Source organism: Helicoverpa armigera, chromosome 2 (genome assembly GCF_030705265.1).
Source record: "Helicoverpa armigera isolate CAAS_96S chromosome 2, ASM3070526v1, whole genome shotgun sequence".
NCBI lineage: Eukaryota > Metazoa > Arthropoda > Insecta > Lepidoptera > Noctuidae > Helicoverpa > Helicoverpa armigera.
In genome coordinates this window covers 7,383,065-7,395,780 of record NC_087121.1, presented here as the reverse complement: position 1 = coordinate 7,395,780, position 12,716 = coordinate 7,383,065, and positions in this window count along the sequence as shown.

Genomic DNA, 12,716 nt, shown 5'->3' with positions numbered 1-12,716 from the left:
AATTAATTCTGCGTCGTCGAATCGGTTTAGCTTCAAACTCGAAATTAACCGGCTGAGCGTTGCGGAGTGGAAAACGTTTCCAATAATTAAATAGCTACCCACCTTATCTCATCTCAAAGGAGTTGTGTTAGCCTTTTTAATCTCCTTAGTATTATGTAATTGAATTCTTTTAACCGCGAGTATAAAGGAAATACCGTCGCTTTTATCTGAAGCCCGGGCTTTCGGATCATCTAATTGATTTGTGAGAGGCTTTGTTGCTATTTGTGTAATAATGTAAATCCAATAAACTAATCTGCGTTGTGGCGTAAGCAATAGTTTGTTACCCATTAGTGACTGTAACCTAATAACTTGACAAATGTTGTGATATCGGTTACAGCGCTATTAAATTGTTCCGTTTGTTTGTGAGCTTGCATTTGTTATTGTACGATTTATGAATCATTTGGGATGATCACGTAGGAAATGGACAACAATTTTCTAGAACCGATTCAAACAAGATACGTGTGATAGGTACGCAAATTGTTAAACGTTAACTACTGTTTCGCATTAGAGTGAAAGATGCGAGATTAATATTTTTATTGAACTCTAAAAAAAACTTTACAAAACGACGTTGGGAAATTACTTACAACAACAAAGAAGAAACTTGAAGTCATTAAGAAGAAATGTATTTTTCGTTTCTCATTGTTTTTCTGTGTCAATGGTTTGTTAGTAATTTGAACCATTATAAGCTCTTCGAATTTCCCAAAGTAAGCGCTAAGCGTCGCTATGGCACGTCATTAGAAATCATTACGGTACGAAGACTGGTAGCTTTAAGTGCCATTAAATGAAAATGTCCTAAAATTATGGGCACTTAGTGCAAGGAGCCATTCTGTAGAGGCTATTTCCATTCCACCAGAACATGTATACGTTCGTACGTATTCCTTCTGTGAAATACGTAACGGTCGAATTTCACATGTAGTATTTTATTTCAGCACATGGCTACAGATAACATCGTATGTAGTGCCCGTATTGTTGTTATCCATTGCATAATAATCATCAGTTTTAGGTAGATATTTCGGCCAGTACAAACAACTATGTCGGCATTATGGCAGCGACACCGCATGAATGAGCCTTTATAATGTAATGGCCGTACAATGTTGGCGCGGCTATCAATTGGAAGCTTTATCATTGAATGCATACTGGGTGTTTGTTTTTTGCAAGTGGCTTATTTATGAGAAAAGTTAGGGGAGGTTCGGCCGGTCCTAACATAAATTAGGTGCGGTGACACGGACTAATTGGCGTCATTATGCGCGCGGATGGCCGGCGCGGCGGTGAGGCGCGCGTCCCTACCCACCGTCTATACTACCAAAGATTCACTTTTCTTCCTCTATCGCAAACGATTAATTACACAAAGGTACATTTATTTCTGGTGTTAAACTCACAAAGGGGTCTGATTAGCCGAACATTAGTTAACTTCTTAAATAAACTACCCCGCAACTAATCATAGTAAATGCTTTGGTAATTTGCTCGTTTCTGAAACTGGTAATACTGTTGATTTCTTTATGCTGATCAATTAGGAGTTTCTTGTAAAGCTAATCGGCGGTGCCACGCGCGGTATTTTCTCGGCTGTATAAATGAACGTGAGCAATGGTGAGCCGGACTAATGGTGGGCGGTGAGAACAAATGTGCGAGCTCAGCGCGGTCGGCGCGCCGCTAAGCAGACAAGTAGCGTGCTCCACGCACACTAATTGCACACTGAATCAAATACTGTTGAAAAAACTCGCATCAATCAAAGGGGCGGCGAAAACAAAATTACTTTCCAAAGTCGTTACGTCTAAGACGACAGAGTCCGTTGTTTTAATCACAAAAGAGATAGAGTTACTTTTATTATACTGAGGGGTTGTTTCCTGTTCGCCGTTGTCTTTACGTCAACTACTCAAAATTCAGGAAGCCTTTTGTTGTTGTGGAGGCTTCTATTCAAGATTCGCAAGACAGTGGATCCCGGTGATGTCAGTTGGAATATTAACAAGGGACGCGACGTCGGCCGGCGCTGGCTGACAATCCTTTAAGCGTCCTGACGTAGCGGCATGTAGGGAGACGCCGCTCGGACTCCCTCAATACTGATCTTTTGAATACCACTCCTGATAATGTCTCCTTAAACACAATTCAATCTTGGGCGAATGTGATAGAGTCTTGCAAGGTAGTTTAATAACGCTAAGGATCAAACAATGTAAGCCATTTATGTCCAAAATGTTTCAGAATGACTATTCTCCTCCATACCTATTCATAAGCTTTCAAAGCAATATTATCTTATTCGACCTCCCAATCCTTTAAATAGCTTAAAACACGCCATATCTCAGCAAAGTTTTAACGATATCATGTAATAAAGAACATTCTAGAGATTGCCAGATCAATAAAAGATGAAAATTTGGAACTCCAATAAAACTGTAAAAAACTGTCCGACAGCTATCTGTAACACCGAACCCTAGAACGTACAAACTTCAGCATATTTGTATTCATATCTACAACTGACTAGGTTGTCTAGAGACTGAGTATCTTGACTATCTCATGCAACTTCATGAATTTGTAACATCCATCTTATTTGTTTTCAAAGATACTTGTAAATAAAGTTAGTTCTCTCGAGTCCAAAAGCCAGTATAGTAACATAAATCCATCCTTTTAAGTTGAATCACGTTCTACAAATGTTTGCTGACGGCACACACGACGGGGCCACATAATAGAAAGACAAACGTATCGGAACTTTGACTTGACAATCAATTTTATAACGTTCTAACGATCAATTTTATACCCGTGTGTGATACCCAGAAGCGGCTTGGTTTATGTAATGAAAATTCGTGTTGAATGTAACAATAATATTCAGAATTTTAGGAATATTTCATGTCAAGATGTGCCTATTCAAATAAAAATAAATTAGAGCCCAACTACATAATGATGACGCAAACCATTATTTACCAGGTCTTATGTAACGCAAGGAGGTTGCTGCTTACGTTAATCATCTAGGACCTGCACCTTCATGCACTTTGCTCAGAGATTCGGAGGTGACAAGTGCATGACACAAGCTCCTGTCATTGTATGAAATCCTGCAGGCGTCTAGTTCCCTCGTCAATCTTTGAGCGGCTTTGGGTACGTCACACGCAACATACCCAGCCGTGCCGGATTAACAGCGTCAGGATAAGATCTAGTACTTGAAAATGTAGGTTAGTATTATCTTAGGTAAATATTTGAGGTACTTACTATCATAACCACATTACATTAGCTCAATAATGACGTTTAGGTACAAGAATATGGAAGAAGAAAACTTGCTGCGCGGATCCCAAAGAAAATTTTGATAAGCGCAGGAGGACAATGAGGTACCCATGTACCAAAATAAAAGTTTTTTTTTTTAATTAAATAACGTGTCACACAATATTTTGTTATTAAACGCTAATTCCATTATGTTTTTTATAATTCATTATTTAAATTACCTACAAAGATAGGGCGAACCCTGATTTAAAAGGATTAAAGAGTTTAAGATCCGAAACTCGGATTGGATATCAATACAATGTTGAGCATTCCCAAATTAGAATAAATTTCTAACTTTTATGAGTAAAACTTCTTATGAAAATAAAATACTTCAACTTATTTTGATTTAATTAAAACTTTTCATAAATAAAAAAATAACCAATGGCGTTGACAAAAATAAATAATAATGAACAAAATGCAACCAACTTTGTTGAATTTAGTCAAATTAATTGCAGACTTGTTTACAAAAGAAAGCAATTTAAGTTCTAACACTATGTAAAAAGTTTTTTAAAGTAAATATTAATTATCAGCTTTAGCAATTTTGGTACCTATTTTTAGTTGGTTATCTAATTAATAACATTTATATTATTTAATTAATATGCTTACAGTCTTAAAGAATACAGTGAACATCCACAGTAAATTGTATGTTGCATGAAACAGTACATAAACTCACACATGGTACTATAAAGCGAATGCTACCATTGCCAGTAAACAAGTGAACCTGACAATGTCTAATACGGGCGTAAAGCACTGAACTAAAGCGTTGACTTGAAAATAAGAAAATCAACGAGAAAGAACACGACGCTTTGGGACTAGACGCGAATCTTGTTTTGTGTAAATAGAGTCCCGTGGCTGAACAACTCAGGCGAATGGAGCACGAACGTCAATCGGTGCGGGACTGTGTTGCCAGCCTCAATTTCGGCAACGAGTTTTTGAATTTGAAAGCGTAAAAGTCGCATACGGGTATTACTGTTACAGAGGTGTTAACCTTTCAACTGCTGGGATGTACGAGTATTTGAACACGAGTAAAAAATACTTCAATTCGTACAGTCCGACGAACGCTGATACTAATTGCATCTATAGTGAACCTACCCCTTGATTCCAGGTAAAATAATACAGATAAGTCAGCTTCACGATAGAAAGATAAAATAACACAATACCTGCAAGTGGCAATATATAATACTTACAAACAAACAATATTTTCCAACACAAACGGTCAAACTACAATATTCAGGTTGACAACCCCGATGCGGCGTTTGCCGATGCGAGTAGCGCGTGATAGGCGCCCGATCTTCCCGCGGGACGGCACGGCACGGCAACGGGTCGTCGGAACATGCACTTATGACGCAAGGATGTCACCGACAACTCGATTCGGATGCCGTTGACATGCATGGAAATGCTGTATCGTCGCCAGATGTTATGTAAAATGGTGACGTATTGTTATGCATTACAATTTCATTGCGTGCACTGCGCTCGACTTAATCCTTCTCCCGTTATTGGTATACGAATTTGCATATTGTATAATTGATAGGATTACTTTTTAGAAATGTTTTTGTGTCATTTATCCCTGTTGGATTAGTTACTGTAAGGTGAAATTCTGCTAATAATATCCCAGCAATCAATGTCTAAACCTTATCTAAATAACAAAAAATTAAATAAACCTGCATTGGCCCAGAGACCCAGCGAATCTTAACACCGCTGATTGTTACACAACTTTCACATCGAACGATTTTTCCAATTTAACTTGTGCCACAATCTATTTATGTATGTGAAAAAATGTATGCAGCGACAAACGCCAAGAAGTATGGCGATAGCAATAGCGTTTTATTGAGGGCCGCTTGCAACAGTCGCAACAAAGTTCTAAACTCGTGTATTGTGTAGGATTCCGAATAGCGCATGCATTCTTCACGCTTGACCGACCGCTCGGATCTACTCGAAAACTCTGTTTATAAGAATTTTGCATTTCTACAAGCGTTTGTGCCGCATCACTTAAATTGAAATAAAGTCCTTCTGTGTTTATAAATCTTTCTGATATGTTTTTCAAGTTTTATTGAAAGCCCTTCTAAATACCAGGAATGTTTTGCCAGACGTGAGTGTTTTCATATTCATTGAGTACGTAAGCTTTGATATGGTAGCGATCATTATTTATTATGTAGAGAATATAAGTGTTATGTTTGTTGTTATTTTTTATTGAACCAAATGATTCAGAGTTTTCAACAATAACCTAATTTGGGCCATTTCTAAAATATCAGATACATTCCATGAATCAAATAATTGATCCGTGTAATCCGCATGCTACAAACGATTCCATATAAATTCTAAACATTGATACATTTATGAAATTATATATTTTAACACAGGTGGATAAAGGCTTTTACATGGAAACGTGGATATATATAAAGGGAGTAACATATATATTATGTATTAATAACGTTTATTTAACTACCTCTACATACCGACAACAATGTACGTATGTGCAGCTATAATGGTAATTTTGTACAATTTCTTTTCAGCCTGCCAACTCCACGTGGCTATAAAAAGATCAAAGCATAAAAACGGTTTATTCCATTTTTAAAATGTTGAACAAGAAAGCAGAAAGCAGGAATACTTGAGGTGTTGTCAAAAGTGAAGGCGCTGGAGGGTAATTGTTGCAGGTTCCCGCGGTTTTACCCCTCTAGTAATTACCCTGGCGTACGTACACCATTAATTGCTTCTCACTACGGAAACACTGATGGAGGTCGTTTATCCGGCCAGTTTGTTCGCTTATCTATCTACTGTTTTTGCTCTGTCGTGTTTAGACGCAAAATAAAGTGCTCTCAACTAACTAGCTTAGTTTTTAAATAGAGCTATTTAAATTCAACGTTTGTATAATGTTACGCAACTGTTTCATATGATTTTGTTTGTCATATTTTGGCTGTAAAGTTGAAATCCTAAAATTCTGCCTTCCGAAATATTCTCCTTAGCAGACCGTGCTGCGGACGACCAGTTGAAGCACAATTTTATTCATTAATTTTAAACTGTTTTGAACAGCAGAAAAGAACAGCTTCTTGATAAAAAGGCTCATCGTATAATGTTAAACTAAAGAGATTCAGATTATTTTTAAATGTCTTCAAAAGTTTACGAATTTATGAGGTCAAATTTTTACTCAAAGCTTTGTTCACCGCTGCTCTCCCTAATTCTGTTACAAAAGTTTAGCTAAGAAGAGTATTAGCATTCAAGTAATTGAAAATGCATTGTTAAAACTTTATTAATAGCATTCAAGCCAAGTGTAAACCGGGTGACTCTCCCCTGCGCCTGGTACAAACTTATGAAGATATTTTTTCTTTAAAATATAAGAACCTTAACTTTTTACTTAGGATAGCGTTCAAGATTTTGTTGTAAAGTTTCCAAGTGAAAAGCCCACAAGAATAACTAACTCAGCCGTTGCAGGCGTTTTTGCAAGCTCTACGTTTTTGATGGTGCAAAATTTCTATCGATTTTGTCGTAGCATCTGCCGTTGTCGTGAACTTTAATTCTTTGACGAACACATTACCTCGCCGATTATATTTTCCGCAAGGAATCTTTGGGTATATTAAGTGCAGCACAGCTTTCGTTTAATGGCCGAAGTTTGAAAAAATGTTGAAAATATGTTCCCTTCCCATTATAATTGAAGCAAACATTAATTACGCGGAGAGCTGCGGGCGAGGGGTTTGCGCTGCGCGACTAGCCAGCAGCGCCCACTGGACGTGTCTACACACTACCTACAGGAACGCTTGCCGATAAAAATTTCAGCTCAATGTTTGCGGACCATTAAAGTGAAACATTTTTGCTTATTAAAGTTAACATCGCAGTACCAAGTTCGGTAGTTAGCGTAACAGCTTAGGGACTTTTTGATATTTGAGACTTATTTTGTTGTGCTGTTTCAGTTTAGCCTGCCATTAATTAGACAATAGGTAGCTTAATGTGAAACATTAAACTTTTAATGGTAGTACCCGGCTGTATTGTAACTGTAGTGGGTAGGTACGGTCTGAAACAGAAGTTGCTTAACACCGTTACTTTACAACAACTTAATTGACACAGAATTATTCGATACTACTTAGCTAATTACGTCTCCTCTGAGTAATGATCAAAGGTTCTGTTATTTAAATGTTGCTCGTGAATACTAGAATTATTTGCTGACTTTGTTGGCGACGGTACTTTAGATGTACATTATAATTTAATAGCTAGTCCTCGGCTTCTAATGGGCCATTGAATTTAATCTGTTGTCACATCTGATGTAATATTTTTTTGTTTGTTATTATTTCAGCCTAAAATCACAACACATCATCATAAAGATTTTATCACGTTTGTCTCTTTATATTGATGATTACTAAGGTTCTCGGGCATTTATAACGATGTCTATGAAATACTTAGTTCTCAAAATTTTACCTTTAGTAAGTCTTGGTAGTCATTATGAAATCACGAGACGACTCCTTCAAAAGAAAATCGATTTTATGCAAAAGTTACTTAAAAGTTTCGATTCTACTTTACCAAAATTGGTGGAAATATCAGGGCTAGAATCTGCGACTATCGAAAATGTACCGCCCACAGCCAGAGCTTAAAATAAACCTTTAACTACTGCTAGAACTAATAACTTCTAATTAAACCTGGCTTACATCATAGTGGCACAATTCGGTGGAGTCGGTAATAGCAAAATACAATCAAAGTACTTTAAGTTAGAATTTGGGCGAGAGCTTACGTCCACCTCGTTGTCACGCCATGAATATTGAATAGTCGCCAGTCTAAGCCCGCAATAGTTAATCTTCTTTTCGGTGGTATCTTCTTCTTCTTTAGTCGGTCCCTCACTCGTTGAGGATCGTGACCCCATCTCCTACGCCGACTATTAGCTGTCGCCAGCGTTCTCTGTCCTGTGCCAGCCTTCGGTGGTATAACAGCCGTTTTAATTATAAAAGGCGTATTATCGTTAAAGAGAATTTCGTGGCGTATCGTGTCCACAAGCTGTCGTCGAAAACTAATGCTAAACTAAACACAGCTTGCGTGGGCTTGGACTGATTGTAATGTTAGATTTAAAAGTCAATAGCTTTTGTACCTAACTTTTATTATTAAAAGCCTTGTGATAGAAATCAAGAACAACTTTATTACACCTACATAATTTATTTCGCTGGCATTGTTATAACGTCATAATATATTAATATGAAGTTATAACTTACTATTTTATGTATGACTGTCATCTATTGGATACGGGCAAGTATTACTGTATAATACATACTTTACAAATAAGTACGTATCCACCAGGTTATATACCACAGAATGATATGTTACCTGACTCTTAATTTATTTATCCTTTGCTGCACCCACAGGGGTCATAATAAGTGATGGTGTTTTGTCATTTTCATTAGCAATTTCAAAACCAAGGTGAAAACATGAATTAATTTAAAACCACTTCAAACACCGTCATTATATTACACGAACCGTCAATGTGTATGCAGAAATCAACTTTCCAAAAGCAATGCTTGAACAAAACTTGGAAACATAAATACTTGATACATGTTTACGAAGTTTCAGTGTTTGTAGTATTTTCATGCAAGTAACAAGAGCTCGAAGCAATACAAGGACGCTTTGCAAGTCGCCGCCTAGGGACTGGGGTGGCCCGGAACATTGTTGCCCTAACTTATATTCGATTCCGTAATGGAATCGCGCCAGACGCAAACATCCAACGTCTAAGTCCAACATCTATGCATAGCCAATAAACTTATATGTTTACACCACTGTTGTAAATGCATGCATTTGTTTCGCCCGAATTCTGATCGGAGTTGAAATATGTCGAACAAAGCTTTTATTTTGTAGTCGAAACCTTATATCAATTTTGTTTCATGCATTTCAGCATTTACTTTTGCAGTCTGATATTGTTAAAACAGCAATGTTTTTTGGTAAAAATAGTTTGAAAAATTTAAAATATTGATATGTGCCATTACTCCTTCCTATCAAACACAGCTTTACAGAGGCTGGTGTTTTTTACATAGAACTTATCAGTCAGGTTTGATTGTTTCAATTTTAATATTTAAAGTGTAACTTTTTAATATAAATGAATTTTTATTCAATAAATGGATAACATACTTCTTCTAACTAATAAGTTCTCTAGCAAATAGAGTGAAATACGCCATCGCATTTCAATTGTGACTATCGTAAAAGGCAACTCAGGGACTGTGTCAAGAAGAGGAGCATTAGCATAGGCAGGTACTCTAGACTCAGCAGACAGACAGTAGTGCAGAGGATTCTCTGAATTCATTGAATAATAAATTTTATTATGAGCGTCATTAAGTGAAAAGTGGCGTGCGAGTACCTTCGAGGACGCTCGTGCAAACGTTTGATAACTGCGTCAATGTTCGTATCGTAGGTACCACTTCATACTTTTTTGACACAAAGCACATAATAATATAAAGAATATTCCGTAATTTGATGGGGTGCAGACAAGCTTACTATTGTTGTGATCTATTAATAAATACTGTACTAATTATACCAGATATTGCATAAATTATTGCCAGAAGAAGGTAATGACAAAATAATGTATGGAACTTGAATCACTTAAAGTCTTACACCGGCAAATTGAAAATTAAATAGACTAGTTAATATTTCTTAAGATGATCGAAATTGCTCCTTCCAACTGTTGGTTTAAGGTTTATTTTACCGTAACTTTTTCTATAAGCCCTGCTCAGTAGAAGTTTCCATGGGTTCCTGTATAGTTCATTGTTAAATCGCGTGGTTGTGTTTTAAGTAATTGACGTCGGCTGTAATTACTCGCTTGCCAGCCACTCATATTCGTGTTTACTGCAAAACCGAGATACATAGACAAAAGTAGGCGTTTTATTACTTTGCAATCCTTTGCCTTATTTTTGCTTCGTCACAGCGTAATGTGCCAAACTTTTGTAGCTTTCTGAATGGGATGTTCGCTGCCAATTTCTCTCGCTAGGTAGCATAATCGATTGGGTGGAAGTCGAACTAAACTGGTTCGACAGTCGACTACTATTCTTCACAGTGCGCCTTTTAATGCCCATTGATGGATGAATATTGTTGTACGTTTAGAGAGAAAATAGACATCGTCTTTTACTGAGCAATGTTTTGATTTAGGTTTATCTACTTAGGTACCTACATATACGTGATCTGTGTTGCTATTTATAAAGGCCCAACGCTTTATTAAAATAGTAGATGTAACATAAAAATAGATATAGGTACTACATAAGTACTTCTATTTAAAAACAAAAATACCCAAAAGAAATTCCCTTTTAAAAAACAGATTTTCTACATTACGTTCTGCTTGTATTCTTCCTCCAATCTTACAGTTAGGCAATCATTCATAAAATAAATGAACGATCAGTCGTAGGTTTAATCTCAGTCAGTAAGACACAGATGCACGAATAAGGAGTCGGATAGGCCTATATAACACGAGATTATTAATAGTCTGGCCAACACAGCTTAGGGGAAAGCTGGGAATGTTTTATTACACGGTTGTTATTAAAATGGACACAATTATAATCGATTTTTACATTTCTAATGAAAATGTTTGTAGCAAAACTTAAACAAGTCCAGCCTACACAAGTAACGTAGAAATCGCAACAAAAACATTATCTCCACAGCTTCAAGCGACACCTACAATAACTTTCCCCGAGCATTTGACACATAGCGTGTTGTCTCTTTCTTGCGTAGTGTCATTTGTTACACAGATGAATGATACGTTATGGCACTCAATATCGCACAGATGGCGCCACGGCCGCTCTTGTAATGAGTAATGCTACACGTTAAATGCCAGCTATACATTACACCGAGACGTTAATTATGATCTAGCAAAATATCAAACTGTTTTGAATTAATTGAGTACTTATGAGAACAATAATTTGTTCTCGGAACCGACTGAACATTTGAAATAATAATGGCTATTATGTTTGATTTGTTGTTCGCATTATTGTATGCGACACAATCGTAAGGTAATTTATGTGCTGCCTGATTTTGGCAGTTAATAAAGTTGTTTGTGCGAATAGATTTTTAGAAAAATACACTAAAAACTATAAAACAAATTTTAACTGAGGCACTTCTTGGAGGCACACAGGAAATTCTTGCCAGGTGACATGCAAATATATCTAAACACAAAATGTTCTAAATTGAGGCTGCGATATCGATAAGCTCGCCTTGGGATATCTAGTTTATCAGACGTCTTACCAACGCCTTCTTAAATATTGCCAATTCTAAGCAGCCAATTTACGATGACAACTGGTAGATATACCTTTGGAATTCTATCCCGATGTGCGTAGATATATTTACCGCTACACTCTTTTGATTGCTAGAAGTGGTCTTTGCTTACTGTTTGCGTTCTTTTATTCAGTCTACCTACCTATGGCAACGTGAGTATCCCAAATATTATAGCATCATTTATAACCTTAACAACTTCTAGAGCAATTGGTTAACCAGGCGGTTTATGCTAAATCATACTTAAACACACAACCTAAGTTACGAGCGTACATACTGGGGCAGTAACCAAGCAGCAGCCTTAGTTCTCACTAAGGTTTATCTATTGCATAATTTATGCTGGTATACCTAGTGCTACCGCTTACATACCTACACTATAGGCTCCCAGCCAGCTAGGTATATGAACGATCACAAAAAATAGCAGGCTGAACGTAATATCGGTTGTCCATCACACGATTGTCATCACAGTCTCACTTTAAATTGAATTTGCACGGGAAGTTCATTTGTCTTAATAGTTCAAAATACCTGTAACCGCAAAAATAAATAAACTATTGGAAAACAAATGTCAAATGAACGCTTGGAAAACTCATATGTACAAACTATACGAAATCAACCAAACAGAAATAACATTACACACAGAGGTACTATTCAAAGTGATCAATATTATTAGAACATATTTTTTGTCCTTAATCCAATATTTGTTGGCTTTCTACAAAGATTTTCAACTGCCATTTATCTTCCGCGGTAACTGAAATCTGTCATTAAAAGATTGACTGCAGATCAGAAGGATCAAACTCCGAATTGGGATTGTAAATCGAATTTACTGATTCGATAATGGATGGCTGAGGGATATTGGAATGACGGCCCCTCGGTAAGCTGCTTAAACTTATAATAATCTTTTCAATCTATTTTACGGAATTTTTGATTTAATATCTCTTTATCCTCTTTTATTGTAGGCTTTTTAATATGATTTCCTTATTGTATTACATTACGTAGTCAGTTTTGCTATGTACGTACAGAAAAAAAAGACAGATTGATCTCCAAATTATTATGGCATAACTTAAGCTCACTGTCTTTAATATTGTTTTTTTATAATATAATATTTAAACGGGATTGCTTGAACGGAGAGATCTTTTGAACACTACCGAAGACGCAGAACACATACTAAAACCTTAATTCTTATTTATGCGTTACATTGCGATACAAAAATAAATAAT